The sequence below is a fragment of the Alosa pseudoharengus genome, unplaced genomic scaffold, assembly GCF_046254945.1.
Source record: "Alosa pseudoharengus isolate Yale_2024_CS ecotype anadromous, Long Island Sound unplaced genomic scaffold, YU_APseudo_1.1 YU_APseudo_1.1_scf_12, whole genome shotgun sequence".
NCBI lineage: Eukaryota > Metazoa > Chordata > Actinopteri > Clupeiformes > Clupeidae > Alosa > Alosa pseudoharengus.
This window is the reverse complement of record NW_027468587.1, coordinates 1,224,383-1,241,559: the sequence shown is the minus strand read 5'-3', so window position 1 is coordinate 1,241,559 and position 17,177 is coordinate 1,224,383. Positions and strand designations below refer to the sequence as shown.

General features: G+C 39.7%; 1 long non-coding RNA gene across 1 annotated transcript; it reads right to left on the bottom strand.

Annotated features, from left to right (window-relative positions):
- Positions 1-2,268: 2,268 nt before the first annotated feature.
- LOC143118242 (uncharacterized) lies at positions 2,269-4,889 on the bottom strand. Its single transcript, XR_012986068.1, has 4 exons — positions 3,406-4,889; positions 2,926-3,054; positions 2,571-2,621; positions 2,269-2,415 (listed from the first exon to the last, which is right to left on the bottom strand). It is a non-coding gene; the product is annotated as an uncharacterized LOC143118242 (long non-coding RNA).
- Between the last annotated feature and the right edge of the window lie 12,288 nt (positions 4,890-17,177).

Sequence of the window (17,177 nt, the reverse complement as noted above, 5' to 3'; positions counted from 1 at the left end):
ACCCGGAAAAAGTTGGCATGTTAGGTATTTTTCGGTCCCTGTGATTATTTGTGAAATTGTGCAAACGGCCTTTTCAAGTCATTTGAGAAGGAAGGAGTGTAGCAAGCTCCCAAATTGACGCTTGTCTGAGAAATTGAGTTTTGGATAATGTTCAGCTTCGGCAGCTTTACAATGACTGAGGAAGCCTAGAGACGAGTCCATAGCAACAAGTTCATGTGTTCAATTTGTTAATACCCAGTGTGCTTTGTTGAATGGTCTCAATGCTTTATTGTTTTATTTCATGTGAATAATTACTAGAGGAGTAACTTTTCAAGTAGGCTAATGCAGTTGCAGGAAGTGTGCATTTAGTTTCCATTGTGTTTCCACAACAATGTTAGTGAGTAAATCTACTGAAATGGCCACCATCTTGGTGAAGTGTGATGTGTAAGATCAGAAAGCAGAGGTTGGTTTTAAAGCGGTGGTTTATGTTGATGTGTTATCATAGCATAGCATAGCGCGTAATAGCGTCGGCGGAAGACATTGACAATTGGTCGGGGAGGGTTATGTCATTTTTGAAAATGCTGATGGAGGGTCGTTGAAAATTATATAGCAGGCAGGGGAGGGTCATGCAATTTTTGATCGAAGCACTTAAAATCCCTCCGGTGATCCCGTTTATAAATAACGAACGGTCCCTAACGATTTATTTTTAAAAATGTATCAAAAGTTAGGCTACCCCTCCAAAAGTAGGCTACGTTAGACGTGACCTGTCAAGATGTGAGATTGAGAGATTCTGTTCTCGGTAGCGTAGCCAGAAATGTTCAAATGGGTGGCCATACAAACATTAATCATAGGCATGTTATATTTATGTGGAATTTTTTTGAAGGCATTTGATCATAGCTGACAAATTACGCAAAAACATTTCCAACTGGAGCAAAACAATGAATGTAGCTTCAGTGCGTCACATGAAACACAATTGATTGACCATATTGGACAACTTCAAAGCCTTATCATAGGCATGGTACATTCATGACATGAAAAGTGGAACTTATTGTACAAAAATGACACATTATGCTGTGTGCTAAACATTTTAAACTTGCGCAAAACTGCATGAACCCAGCATCGGTGCGTTGCATAAATTAAAACACAAATTGAAGCAACAGCTTGACCATCGGACAATCCTACTGCAAAGCCTTTTCATAGGCATGCAGCGTTTATGACATAAAAAGTGGAATATGAACGCATTTCATCACACCTGACAATTACGGAGCTGCCGGCTGTAGCCTACGCGATTTTACTGATTCTATCTTGAACTATCAGTGCAGTGTTGACTTGCGCGTCTTTTTTAGATGGTGAACGTAAACGAAGGAAAGCCTAATTGGACGGGCAAGACTGACAAGTAAACAGGCCTGGCCGCGGCTACGCGTACGCTTGGTAGGCAAAACTAGTGGGAAAATGGCTGTAAATAAATTTGGTAGCCAGAAAAAAGAACATAAACAGAGGATAGAAAATACAAAAGAGGAGGGAGACAGGCGCGTAGCAAGCGTGGGGGATGTGGGTGTTATAACGTACACACTTTTCCTGGAACACGATTCTATCCCCCACACTTTTTGTCAGATTTAAACGAAAGTAAAATATGGAAATAAACGCTCACGTAAAGAGTTGGAACCTGATGTCTAATAAAGGTGGGCTCTGATAACGCACACACAGAGAGACACAAATAAGTCTGTTGATTTGATTGAACGGTCATCCAGCCAATCACATCAAGTTAGCGTCAGTGAATAACCCGAGCCACTCTGATCAAAGTGTGCGTCTTTCAAGGCTGCTTGAGTCTGCATTATAAAGTCTGCAGTGATCAGATATGAGGTAGAATTGAAATGATAATTGTTACCACATTATTAGTAACCCATACAGAAAAATAATATATTCACATATATGCAGCTTCCAGTATAAGCACATCTATGTTAAATAAATATATTTACATATATGTTAAATACATATATTTCCATGTATGTATCAATATATTTCAAAATATAAGTAAATATTCAATATTGGCCACTTTCTTATATTTTATGCATATAATTAAATATATTTAAATATATGACACTAAGAAGCATGATCACATGACCCTTGATGACGATTCTGATCACATGATCTATATATTTCAGACATATATTTCTCTAATATAGTTCATATTCTACTATGGTTTGATATTTTTCGCATTGATCAATAAATATTTCACTATTGTGTTTACTTAAAATCAACCATACTATCAGTATAAAGAGGAAGAAACACACAACACTTCTGTTATCTTTTATTCTATTTTATTGAAAATCTTTGTTTTTGTTATGGAACCTCAGTTCTGTCACTTTGGCATTTATTGCCTGGCCCAGCAATCTGGAGTGAGTGTCTGGCCTGGGAACTGCTTCAGGGTGGCCTCTGAATAAGACAGAACATATACAAATAGAACATGCAAAATATTAGTGACACAAATACAGATGCTAAAGTGCAGAAGCACTGTTGTGTTATCACGATAATTGGAGATAAATACAAAGTGAGTTGGAGAGAAAGACATACAAATAAAATAAACTCACCAATTATCGTCTTAGTCCTCTCAGGGTCCAGGCATTCCCTCTAAGTGCCTCCTAAAAAATAGCACAATCAATTAGGACCTCAAATAGTTACAGTTTACTAACACAGAAAAGATCTATGATGGTGAGGCGAAAATGTGAAGCAGTCCACACAGACAGCCTAACACTTTTAAATGAGACAACACAACTAATATATCATATACACAGCAGAGAGAAGCACACAGATACACACTGAAAGGAAAAATTAGTTTCATCCTCAAATTTTTACTAAACTTGTACAACCAAGAAGCTGCTATTTCATTAAAGTTAAACATGTAAATTTTAATGTAAAAGTTCACATCTGTATGAAAACACAAACCTTCTTGAATAAAAGCCTTCAGACTCACAACCTCCTCTTGGAGAGCCATTATCGCCACCTCTTCTTTAGGTTCTGGGTTATCTCCCACAGCTCACACTCATAGAGAGCTCTACCAGCCTTCTCTGAAACCTGCAAGTGAACAGAATATACAGCATGAATGAGAGTTGCGTTGGTAAAGGGTATACTCGCGTAATATGTAATGTCCTGGGATATTCCCACTCATGAAGTGTCTCCCATCTGAGACTGCTATCTGAGACTGTAGGGAAGCTGTACCAACCATCATAGAAAGATATGGTTGGAAAGGTATTTCAGTTCACTTTGTGTCCCCAGTAGCTTGAAGCTAATTTCTTGTCATTCAAAAGATCAAAACTACTCAAACAAATGTATAAATTCTCAGAAACAAAAGGTTATGTTCTGCATTCGAAAAAAGACCTTTAACAAAAAAGTTATATTCATAAGTAAACATTAATTTTTGATTACCTTTGGTCTATGAGATGATTAAGCATCAACATCAACATTTGTCAGTGAAGCATACTACGGGTTGGGCTTGGGTCGTCTTGGTCTCAGGTCTTCTGGTCCTTCCTCCAGTGTCCTTGATGTAGCTTTCGAGTGTTGCCTCCCTCTCTAAAATGTAAAAAAAGGGGTTTCAGTGCTCAAATATATTACATGACCATACATGGTCCTTTTCAGTACAATTCAACTTTTACATTTCCATAATTTAGCATGGGTATGAATGGTTTTGCAAGAATGTCAGTGCACAAAGCATGACAAAGTAGTTTGATAGTGCACAAAAACAAAACACATTACTTACAATCAGGCTTGGAATTTCACCATTTTAGGGGCAAGGCCACTTGGCCTTCAGTTGGGCATATTTGGTGGGGGGCACAAAGGCCACATGTCAGGGCACCAAGGCCAAAGTTAACTATACAGTAGTATGCTATAAAAATGATCAAAGTTGTATTCACTGCAGTAGACCTGCATCACTGTATGAAACATTACAAAAACATAAAACATGACATATATATAACTGTAAATCATCTGATCATCTAATATTTTCAGATATCTAGGCTATATTTAACATTTATTTTATATTTGGCCTGTTATGAAATCATGTATTAAACAATTTAAGCACAGCTCAGCTTTAAGAAACTCAAATAGCCTAGATGCATGCTTAGCATTTTGTGATCATTAAGGCTACTTTCACAAACTCTTATAGTCAGCTGTCCTCTGATTTACCGATATCTAGGCGACATTTGTAATATTTATTTTGTATTTGGCCCGTTATGAAATAATGTGGAACAATTTAAACACAGTGTAAAACTTAAATCCCAAATTTGGAGACATCCATGTATGTTGAAATGTACTGCAAATTCAAAACGGGATTAGTCTGGAACGGCTAACTGTACAGGGGACTGCTTTACACCTTTCTGTTCGGTAAGGTCTGCTGTTTATTCTGATATATGGTTTGTCATATGTTAAACGAAGGGTTCGTGAAGTATTCCACCGAGATGAATGGGTAGGGAGATGGACGCAAAACCTTCAGTAGAATTTATGATTAAATTGAATGATATTATTTACTTTTCTCGCGAACCGTTCACCACAGTAATTAGCGGCTAACATCGTTTAAAAGCTGAGAAAAAGCTCTTTCATGTGATACTTGTGATGTCTGTGTGATGAGTAGGCTACTTCGCGAGTAGTTCAACTGAGAAGAATGGGTTAATTTGGACGCACTTTCTTTCTTGCACTGTCACTTTCTTCACTGCGTAATTTGCGCTGTGAATGCTAAGATTATTTTGACAGGCCATAGGCTAAATATATATCGCTATTAGTAGGACGCAAAGCAGAATATTTAAAGAAGGGGGCACCAAGGCCACCGTGGCCTGTAAACCTCTGATTTTCAAAGGGGCGTCACGGCCAACGCAAGGGGCTACGACGGCCATGGCCGTCGTGGCCGCCGTGAAATTCCTACCCTGCTTACAATACCATTTCCATGAAATTAAGCACAGTACTTGTGTCTTCAATTTCTACACGTCCACTCTAATACTCTCCAGCACATACCACATTACATCCTATCTAAAAAAGATATTTTTAAAAGCTAATGTTAGCTCTAAGGGCCCGGTTATACTCGCCGCACCGGACCGGTAGCGCGACAATGTGACGTCAAAATGACGTAGATCTCTCTGGCGCGCCAGAGTTTTGGCCGTGTAGCACACGGTAGCGCACCACTCATTTTTTTTCAGACGAGCGCGACCAGGCGGAAACAGGAAGATGGACTAGTTCGAGGGCAAGCCAGTTGCAGTGTTTTGTTACAGTCGTGAATTTTTTATAGTTTGCTGGATAAGTTAACAAAGTTACCAGTGAGAGTTGCAACACATGGAATTAAGAGGAAAGAATAGAAACGATTTATTTTCAAATAAAGGATATCTATTAAGGCCTGAACAAAATCTCTTTCCACTTCAGGAAATTACACAAACTCAGCCAGCTGCTAGCTAGCTAGCCAGCTAACTAAACTGTTTAAATTATTAAAATTTCCCTCGGGAGGATAAAGTACCTATCTATATATCCATCTATCTATCTATTTATCTACCTGTGCACACACCTTGGAAACTACATGATAATGATGATGGTAGTTGTGAATAGTAGCAACCAAAGTCTGAAGTACCATCACAGAGGCTAGCTACTGGTGTTTCTTACTGCAGTTTCTTCTGCTGTGTAAGTAGTTAACGTTAGTCTTTTCACAACAGCGACACCTCTGTTCAGGAGAATATTGCAACTAGTGTCGTGACCACGACGCGCGAGTATAAATGGTTACGGCGCTTCTGTGACGTCACATTGTCGCGCTACAGGTCGGGTGCGTCGAGTATAACCGGGCTTTAAGTGTTGTCCATGATGCAACAATAGCAGCTAGTTAGCTAAACCACAGTGCATAGAATGTCTACACCTTAGGCTAGTAATGTTAACCGTTACATTTTCTGTCTTGCATGACAAATCATAAGTTAGCTTCTATTTATGCCTAGCTATCAATCTACATGCCAGAGGCAAATATACTACCAAATATGGCCGGGAGACAGGTTAAATTGGTATTTCACTGTCATTGCAAGTCGTTTTCATTAATTGTCCAAACGTTTCTCAGTGAATTTATTTTTCAATCCCCTTTCAGGTGTAAAATAATAAAGCTAGCGCTGGCTAATTTATGCTAACGTTAATGTTACAGAAAGTAGCAAAGGTTAGCTTCCAGCTTCCACCAATAATACCATTGTTAATTCGGACATTAACTTCTGCAAATGTTATATGAAAGCAATGCAGCATACAATGAAGATCTACTTACCAGCAATTTTGACCACCATGGCCTCGAAAACCGGCCAAGAGCCTTCCTCCCCTCCACCACATAAAACGTTTGTTTCTAGCAAGATGTTGTCCCATCCAGAGCCGTTGAAAAAGTCTTTCTCATTAACGTTAGGTCTTCTAATGCAGTCAGTCGGCAAAATACTGGTTTTGCCCTCATACTCCCCGCCAATCCACTTAACCAGAGCAAACGTTTTACATTTGGACTAGTAGTAGCTGTTAGTTATGCTTATGTAGTGAAAAAGCTGCAAACATTTTAACCGTTATTCAAACGACCTTAGAGTACGTTGGTAGTGACGTATTTTAAAGTTGAAGGTTTTTTGTAAACCCCACCCATCACTGCCTGTGTGCAAATAAGTTAATTGAATATATTCACCATATATGTTCATGTACGATATCCACATATATGTTACATTGCTGGGTCCCACATATACTTGCATATACATTCTTGTACTATATATGTATTAAATATATTGTAGCCATCTATTTAAATATAAGCTGGATGTAGCTGCATATATGTGAATATATTTTTTCCCTTGATTTTTCTGTATGGGAAACCAAAATTCACTGTCTCTCTGACAGTTTTTGTCACAATGTAGAAATGCACGAGTCAAAGTGAAAGCGCGGGTGCGCGCACCAAGGCCCTTGGCTACTGTTCTCATTATTCTCTGTCTATGATCTGCAGCTTTTCTCAAACTATGGGCCTCCTCAACAATTAGCTTACTGGTCCACGTAGCCGCGAAATTAAGTTATGCCTGGTGCTTCACGTCTGATAATTTGCAGGAAGATTGGCTAAAAGTTTCCCAAATCAGAAATAGCCTTCTTATTAATTTGGTGTCATCAACTATATAGACATCCAGGCCAGCACATATACGTCTCCAAGACGCTTGGAAAAGATCTGAACAGCTTACATCGCGTTCCATTTAGAACATCTTATTTGATCTTATTGATCTTACAAACGTCGCGGCGGCATTTCACTGTCAATGTGTGTCGTTCTACATGTACTACAGATCTCAATGTCCTAAATACAGGGTTGGGTCAGATTACTTTGAAATGTAATCCATTACTGACTACAAATTACGTGGCAATTTTTGTAATCAGTAACGTAATCAGTTGGATTACCAAAAACATGTAACGTAATCTGATTACTTTAGGATTACTTTTAGATTATTTCAATAAATATGCCCATTAAGTAAAAGACACCACAACAGAATTGATGAAAGAATTCTCATTCTATTTTTCTCCGCTCTTCTCCAAACATGCACAACTCAGCTTAACCCTTTATAAGGGTACACCTGGACAAAGAATTTAGCTTTCGCTGGATTTTTTTGACCCAGGGACATGGCCTGAGATTGGCATAAAAAAGGGAAGCAATAAACCCAAATGACACCATGTCCATTTCAATTGTTGAGGTGAGAAAATTATTATTTTGGGATGTTTTTCAACCAGGGGGACCTGGTGACTTTCTCAAAGTAAACGGTAACACTAAAACAAGAGGCTACATTAAGATTAGGAGGAAAAGATCAGGCAGTGTGCCGAGAGACCTGCCCGAATATTATGTAAGTTAGTAAGTAAGTATATCTTTTGATCCCGTGAGGGACATTTGGTCTCTGCATTTATCCCAATCCGTGAATTAGTGAAGTCGAACCGGCAAGCCCAAAGGCCGAAGCCCTAACCAGTAGGCCATGGCTGCCCCAAAAGGTAGCATTTGAACATTAAACCACACAATGATGGTTAACAGAGAGCAAAATCAAAATTTTAGAGCGGACCTCAATCCGTCAAAAAAGTGAGCACAAGGCCAAAGTGATGGCAAATAATTGTTCCTGCCTCAAAACCCAGATTGCTGCTAAAAAGGTGCAGTCTACAATCATTGTGGAGACATGAAGAGGCTTAGTGGGTATTATGAACCATTTTGAGAGCTGTGGTGGTAAATAAAGATGTTTCCAGTGATTGTTTAAAAAGGGTATGAACAATTTTTAATAAAAATTTTAAAAAAGATAAAAACACTTTTTTTGTTATTCCATGCTTTACCACATTGTCTTGCAACCTTTTGGCATGTGCAAGGGTCATTTTAATTAAGAACAAACATATTGGTCAAAAGAAAATCAATATTTGCCAGGGGTATCAATAATTTTGTTCTTAACTATATCTTAAAAAAGTCTAAAAAGTGAACATCCGAATGAACTGCTTGTCAAATTAAAAGATAGCTAGGCTATCGTAAAAAAGTTGCATTATTTGCATGATAAAATGTAATCAGGTAATCCCCAACAATGTAACTGTAATCTGATTACACATTTTTTTTTATTGTAATCTGGGCTGATTATAGTTACTTGATTTTTGTAATCTGATTATGTAATCCAGATTACATGTAATCCGTTACTACCCAACCCTGCTTAAATACGATCGCGTTCCATTTAGAACATTTTATTTTGATTTTACAAACAGCGGCGTCAAGACACATTTGAGTTCTACATCTGAGAACTAGGATTTCCAGCATGTAGAACTCAAAGAACGCGTATGAGCGCTCATGCAAAGTGTGCGTCCCTGCAGCAAGTGAAAGGTAACATGGGCTACAACACTCGTTTAATCAACAACGTATTGAAAACAGCATAGAAACTGCTAATCATAATCTTTAAACTGACATTAATTAAGCTGGCTATATGCAACACAATTTATTTATATTCCCTTTGCATATGTTTGGGTAGACTTAAAACGTTTTTGAATTTGAGCTTACAGTTCTGTCATTATTTTGTGTCCTTTACATTTATACATAGGTATTATATTAATAGTCCAGTGATACCTCGAAATTAGGCTGTTGTCTGTTAGGCAATTTATTGTAGCCTGCTAACCATATGCACAAAACATAATTTCTGAAATGATTTCTTCATTTTTAACATGAGATATGTCTCCATGTAGGGTAGTGTCAAATAGTGAAGTGATAGCAGGTAGATCATGTAGGCCTACATGTCACATGAGCCACACATATGAGGGGCGCTGCTTGTTCTGTCCCTGCCAAACTGCATTAAAATGGTGTATTTATTTAGCAATCAGAATTTCAAAAAAGTTTCGGGGGAGAAACTCCCGGATACATGCCAATATAGTCCGCACCCCTCTCAGAAAATACTTACAACGTCCCTGTAGGGAGTTATTTATAATTTGGCCGGATTGTTTCACTTCCCTATCCCACAACCCCCACACTTTTAAAAAGCTTGATACGCCTCTGGAGGGAGAGAACGCAAAGAAGGTAGGCCTATGGTTCTTGGCTTCACATTCGGGCAATAGACGAGTTCGAGGATACGGTAGGACAATGATGACATTAATACAGTAGCCCGCTGTGGCATGGTCGCCTGCAATTGTATGGTTCATCTATATTATTGTAACTAATTGATCTGAATTGCTTGATGTTTCTTCTGCAGCCTGTGCTCGCCTGTGCTGCGTGCGTATACCTAGACCATAATGGCTGTTGCGGTCGTGGGCGTGTTGCTCCCCACAGAATAACGTAGAACCGGCCCTGTCTAAAATCAAAAGACTATCACTGTGCGTGTGTGCCGGTAACGTTAACTTCTGGTCTCGACTCACTGCAGAATGCAGCGGCTATCACTGTGCGTGTGTGCCGGTAACGTTAACTTCTGGTCTTGACTCACTGCAGAATGCAGCGGCTTGTTCACTGCACTGGAGAATACAGCTAAACAAGTTAAAGAAAGGGAAACGAAACTTCATATTTTTAAAGCCTCTGAAATCAAATTGACTATTGAAATCGAGGTTTAGGATGGAGTGATGTGTAGGAGCGATGACGCCCCCGCCCCCCCCTCGGCTTTTTTCACAAATCGCACCCTGACTAGGTTGGCTTGTCAGTCAGTGTGGAACGCAACCTCAGACCAACGCAGATGCCAAAATAAGGAACTGCAACCTAATTCCAGTGGCTAAAGCTCTCCGGAACATGTCTAGTGGTTCTCATAATGCATTGATGGATTTGCGAGACTGGCAAAAGAAAGTCAAGATCTCGCAAAAGAAACTCGAGATCTCGCAAAAAGAAAGTCAATATCTCGCAAAAGAAACTCGAGATCTCGCAAAAGAAACTCAATATCTCGCAAAAGAAACTCGAGATCTCGCTAAACAAACTCAAGATCTCGCAAACCTAGTCAGTGTTTGTCCCAAGTAGCCTACATACCCTTTCTCAGTTTTTTTTTTTTTTTACCTTCGTTTTTTTTTTTTTTTTCATGTCACCTCGGGCTCCGTACTCAACGTCATTGTAGTGAGGTAAAATCGATTGTCATTTCCAAGGAGATGAACATTTTATCTTGAATACATTATTGTGCCCTTTTGAAAATAGTTTGGCACAGATCCTGTGTTGTTTTTATATTATGCACAAGAGGGTCTGATGTAGCTAAGCCTACATAACATCAGTGAAACCTGTGGAAACATAAAAAGAGCCAAGTAGCCTAGGCTAAATAGCAGGCCTACATGCTAGTATTTAGGGCCCGAGCACCGAAGGGCGCAAGGCCCTATTGTTTTTGTAAGGATTATTAGGGCCCGAGCACCGAAGGGCGCAAGGCCCTATTGTTTTTGTAAGGATTATTATTATTATTAGGGCCCGAGCACCGAAGGGCGCAAGGCCCTATTGTTTTTGTAAGGATTATTATTATTATTATTATTGTTATTTCACTTTTTTGCTTTCCTGTTTTTGAGGTGGTTAACATGGTCGAAACCTCTTGAAATTTGGCACACACGTCAGGTGTCATGCATCGCAGTTAGGTACAAGAGCTTGACCCCGGGCGTGGCCCAGGGACTTGCTAGCGCCTCCTTAGGTGACTGATCTCGTGGTTGGCAAATATTTTGAGGTGGTTAACATAGTCGAAAACGCATGAAATTTAACACACACATCAAGTGGTACAGTGAATAGACAGGGATAAAAGCTTGGCACCGGGCGTTGCCCAGGAACTCCATAGCGCCCCCTTACGTCACAGTGACTTGTGGTTGGCATATAGTTTTAGATACACACACCAAATTTGGTGGGTGTATGTAACTCCCAAAAACAAACAACTTTTGTATTAACATGCCATTAGCCACGCCCACAGGAAGTGAGGTAATTGAGATTTTGTGCGTTATGGACATGATCAATTTTAACGTACTCCTCCTAGACGGTTGCTCCGATTCATGTCAAAGTTGGTATACATGATGCCGAGATGTTCCTGATTATAAATTGTGAAGTTAGTTTTTTTTGATATGTTGTAATTTGACGAAATGGCGCAATTATTAATTTTAATACCCTTCCACATAAACAATAAATATGTCATAATTCACCATGCATGGCTTGAAATGTTTTACATTTCACAGGTCATTGAAGACCATGTTAATGATAATATTCACATGCCCATAATGCATGTTTGGCATAGCGCCACCAACTGGCAACAGAAAGAATGACAATTATACTGATGTCACATGATCAATTTGAACATACTCCTCCTAGACGGTTTGTCAGATTCATTTGAAATTTGGCAAACATTATGCCAAGATGTCGCTGATGTTAAATTGTGAATGGATTTTGGAATGTTGTAATATATTTGATATGATTTTAATATCTCACCACATAAACAGGAAATGTGTCATAAATCACAGTGCATTGAATGAATGGTCTGAAACTTCTCAGGTTAATAGATATCATGATTATGATGATATCCAGACACCCAATGGGCCTGCCTGGCATAGCGCCACCACCTGGCCAAGCAGGAAATGTGCCAGAAATGGACAATGCCTTAAGTGATTGATCTGAAACTTTATAAAATATCAGAAATCATTATTGTGATGAAATTCACATTCGTAATTCACAGGCCTAGCATAGCGCCACCATCTGGCCAAGCAGGAAATGTGCCAGAAATGCTCTATGCTTTGAATAAATGGTCTGAAACTTCTCATGTTAGTAAATATTATAATTATGATGATATCCAGACACCCAATGGGCCTGCCTGGTATAGCGCCACCACCTGGTCAAGCAGGAAATGTGCCAGGAAATGGACAATGCCTTAAGTGATTGATCTGAACGTTTACAAAAAATTTGGATATCATTATTGTGATGATATTCACATGTGTAATTTCCATGCCTAACATAGCGCCACCATCTGGCCAACCAAAAAGTGTATCAGAAATGTTCTTTGCTTAAAATGAATGGTCTGAAATTTCTCAGGTTAATATATATTATGATTATGATGACACCCAATAGGCCTGCCTTGCATTGCGCCCCCACCTGGCCAAGCAAGTACATGTGGCAGAAAATAAAATACAAAAACAAATAGCACACGCATCAAATATGTACATTTCACAAACGCACCACGTCGGTGCTTTGTTGGATTCCGACATGTCACGGGTTGCGGCCCGCAGGTGCTCGGGCCCGCCATTGCCGCTTGCGGCTATATTTATTATTATTATTATTATTATTGTTATTTCACTTTTTTGCTTTCCTGTTTTTGAGGTGGTTAACATGGTCGAAACCTCTTGAAATTTGGCACACACGTCAGGTGTCATGCATCGCAGTTAGGTACAAGAGCTTGACCCCGGGCGTGGCCCAGGGACTTGCTAGCGCCTCCTTAGGTGACTGATCTCGTGGTTGGCAAATATTTTGAGGTGGTTAACATAGTCGAAAACGCATGAAATTTAACACACACATCAAGTGGTACAGTGAATAGACAGGGATAAAAGCTTGGCACCGGGCGTTGCCCAGGAACTCCATAGCGCCCCCTTACGTCACAGTGACTTGTGGTTGGCATATAGTTTTAGATACACACACCAAATTTGGTGGGTGTATGTAACTCCCAAAAACAAACAACTTTTGTATTAACATGCCATTAGCCACGCCCACAGGAAGTGAGGTAATTGAGATTTTGTGCGTTATGGACATGATCAATTTTAACGTACTCCTCCTAGACGGTTGCTCCGATTCATGTCAAAGTTGGTATACATGATGCCGAGATGTTCCTGATTATAAATTGTGAAGTTAGTTTTTTTTGATATGTTGTAATTTGACGAAATGGCGCAATTATTAATTTTAATACCCTTCCACATAAACAATAAATATGTCATAATTCACCATGCATGGCTTGAAATGTTTTACATTTCACAGGTCATTGAAGACCATGTTAATGATAATATTCACATGCCCATAATGCATGTTTGGCATAGCGCCACCAACTGGCAACAGAAAGAATGACAATTATACTGATGTCACATGATCGATCAATTTGAACATACTCCTCCTAGACGGTTTGTCAGATTCATTTGAAATTTGGCAAACATTATGCCAAGATGTCGCTGATGTTAAATTGTGAATGGATTTTGGAATGTTGTAATATATTTGATATGATTTTAATATCTCACCACATAAACAGGAAATGTGTCATAAATCACAGTGCATTGAATGAATGGTCTGAAACTTCTCAGGTTAATAGATATCATGATTATGATGATATCCAGACACCCAATGGGCCTGCCTGGCATAGCGCCACCACCTGGCCAAGCAAGTACATGTGGCAGAAAATAAAATACAAAAACAAGTATCACACGCATCAAATATGTACATTTCACAAACGCACCACGTCGGTGCTTTGTTGGATTCCGACATGTCACGGGTTGCGGCCCGCAGGTGCTCGGGCCCGCCATTGCCGCTTGCGGCTATATTTAGGGCCCGAGCACCCGAAGGGCGCAAGGCCCTATTGTTTTTGTAAGGATTATTATTCTGTATTATTATTGTTATTCCACTTTTGTGCTTTCCTGTTTTTGAGGTGGTTAACATGGTCAAAACCTCTTGAAATTTGGCACACACGTCAGGTGTCACGCATCGCAGTTAGGTACAAGAGCTTGACCCCGGGCGTGGCCCAGGGACTTGCTAGCGCCTCCTTAGGTGACTGATCTCGTGGTTGGCAAATATTTTGAGGTGGTTAACATAGTCGAAAACGCATGAAATTTAACACACACATCAAGTGGTACAGTGAATAGACAGGGATAAAAGCTTGGCACCGGGCGTTGCCCAGGAACTCCATAGCGCCCCCTTACGTCACAGTGACTTGTGGTTGGCATATAGTTTTAGATACACACACCAAATTTGGTGGGTGTATGTAACTCCCAAAAACAAACAACTTTTGTATTAACATGCCATTAGCCACGCCCACAGGAAGTGAGGTAATTGAGATTTTGTGCGTTATGGACATGATCAATTTTAACGTACTCCTCCTAGACGGTTGCTCCGATTCATGTCAAAGTTGGTATACATGATGCCGAGATGTTCCTGATTATAAATTGTGAAGTTAGTTTTTTTTGATATGTTGTAATTTGACGAAATGGCGCAATTATTAATTTTAATACCCTTCCACATAAACAATAAATATGTCATAATTCACCATGCATGGCTTGAAATGTTTTACAATCGGAATTAGAATCCTTGAACATTCCGCCATTCATTTCAATGGGGCCCAAAAACGCCAAAAAACGGGAATACCGCGAAAACGACAAGGGCCAGCGACACGAAATGAACAAGCAAGTTACACCGGTTCGGGCCTGAATTTTTGGAGTTCGAACCGCGTCGATAGCTCAAACGGTCTAGGAGCAGTAGTTCGGCCAAAAAGTGGGTGAAAAAGAAGATATAATAAGTAAACTTTTCGGCCATGCTGTGGTCTTGCTGGATCAAACCCACTAATAATAAGAAAACTTAAGAAGAACAATAGTGGGCTTGCTGGATCAAACCCACTAATAAGAAAACTTAAGAAGAACAATAGTGGGCTTGCTGGATCAAACCCACTAATAAATATAGCCGCAAGCGGCAATGGCGGGCCCGAGCACCTGCGGGCCGCATCCCGTGACATGTCGGAATCCAACAAAGCACCGACGTGGTGCGTTTGTGAAATGTACATATTTAATGTGTGTGCTAGTTGTTTTTGTATTTTATTTTCTGCCACATTTACTCGCTTGGCCAGGTGGGGGCGTAATGCAAGGCAGGCCCATTGGGTGTCATCATAATCATAATATATATTAACCTGAGAAATTTCAGACCATTCATTTTAAGCAAAGAACATTTCTGATACACTTTTTGGTTGGCCAGATGGTGGCGCTATGTTAGGCATGAAAATTACACATGTGAATATCATCACAATAATGATATCCAAAATGTTTGTAAACTTTCAGATCAATCACTTAAGGCATTGTCCATTTCTGGCACATTTACTGCTTGACCAGGTGGTGGCGCTATGCCAGGCAGGCCCATTGGGTGTCTGGATATCATCATAATCATAATATCTATTAACCTGAAAAGTTTCAGACCATTTATTCAAAGCATAGAGCATTTCTGGCACATTTCCTGCTTGGACAGAAGGTGGCGCTATGCTAGGCCTGTGAATTACGCATGTGAATATCATCACAATAATGATATCCAATATTTTATAAAGTTTCAGATCAATCACTTAAGGCATTGTCCATTTCTGGCACATTTCCTGCTTGGCCAGGTGGTGGCGCTATGTCAGGCAGGCCCATTGGGTGTCTGGATATCATCATAATCATGATATCTATTAACCTGAGAAGTTTCAGACTATTCATTCAATGCACTGTGATTTATGACACATTTCCTGTTTATGTGGTGAGATATTAAAATAATATCAAATATATAACTTATCAAAAATCCCTTCACAATTCAACATCAGCGACATCTTGGCATAATATTTGCCAAATTTCAAATGAATCTGACAAACCGTCTAGGAGGAGTATGTTCAAATTGATCATATGACATCAGTATAATTGTCATTCTTTCTGTTGCCAGTTGGTGGCGCTATGCCAAACATGCATTATGGGCATGTGAATATTATAATTAACATGGTCTTCAATGACCTGTGAAATTTAAAACATTTCAAGCCATGCATGGTGAATTATGACACATTTATTGTTTATGTGGAAGGGTGTTAAAATTAAGAATTTCGCCATTTCGTCAAATTACAACATATAAAAAAAAAGCTTCTCAATTTATAATCAGGAACATCTCGGCGTCATGTATACCAACTTTGACATGAATCGGATCAACCGTCTAGGATAAGTACGTTAAAATTGATCACATCCACAACGCACAAAATCTCAATTACCTCACTTACTGTGGGCGTGGCTAATGGCATGTTAATACAAAAGTTGTTTGTTTTTGAGAGTTATATACACCCACCAAAGTTGGTGTGTGTATCTAAAACTATATGCCAACCACAAGTCACAGTGACATAAGGGGGCGCTATGGAGTTCCTGGGCAACACCCGGTGCCAAGGCTTTTCCCCTTTGTATTCACGGAACCTCTTGACGTGTGTGCCAAATTTCATGCGTTTTCGACCATGTTAACCACCTCAAAATATATGCCAACCACGGGATCAGTCACCTAAGGGGGCGCTAGCGAGTCTCTGGGCCACGCCCGGGGTCAAGCTCTTGTACCTAACAGCGATGCGTGACACCTGACGTGTGTGCCAAATTTCAAGAGTTTTCAACCATGTTAACCACCTCAAAAACAGGAAAGCAAAAAAGTGGAATAACAATAATAATAGTGAAAAAAAATAATAATAATAATAATAATAATCCTTACAAAAACAATAGGGCCTTGCGCCCTTCGGTGCTAGGGCCCTAATAATAAGAAAACAATAGTGCACATGCTGTGGGCTTGCTGGATCAAACCCACTAATAAAGTAAACTTAAGAAGAACAATAGTGGGCTTGCTGGATCAAACCCACTAATAAGTAAACTTAAGAAGAACAATATAGCCGCAAGCGGCAATGGCGGGCCCGAGCACCTGCGGGCCGCAACCCGTGACATGTCGGAATCCAACAAAGCACCGACGTGGTGCGTTTGTGAAATGTACATATTTGATGCGTGTGCTATTTGTTTTTGTATTGTATTTT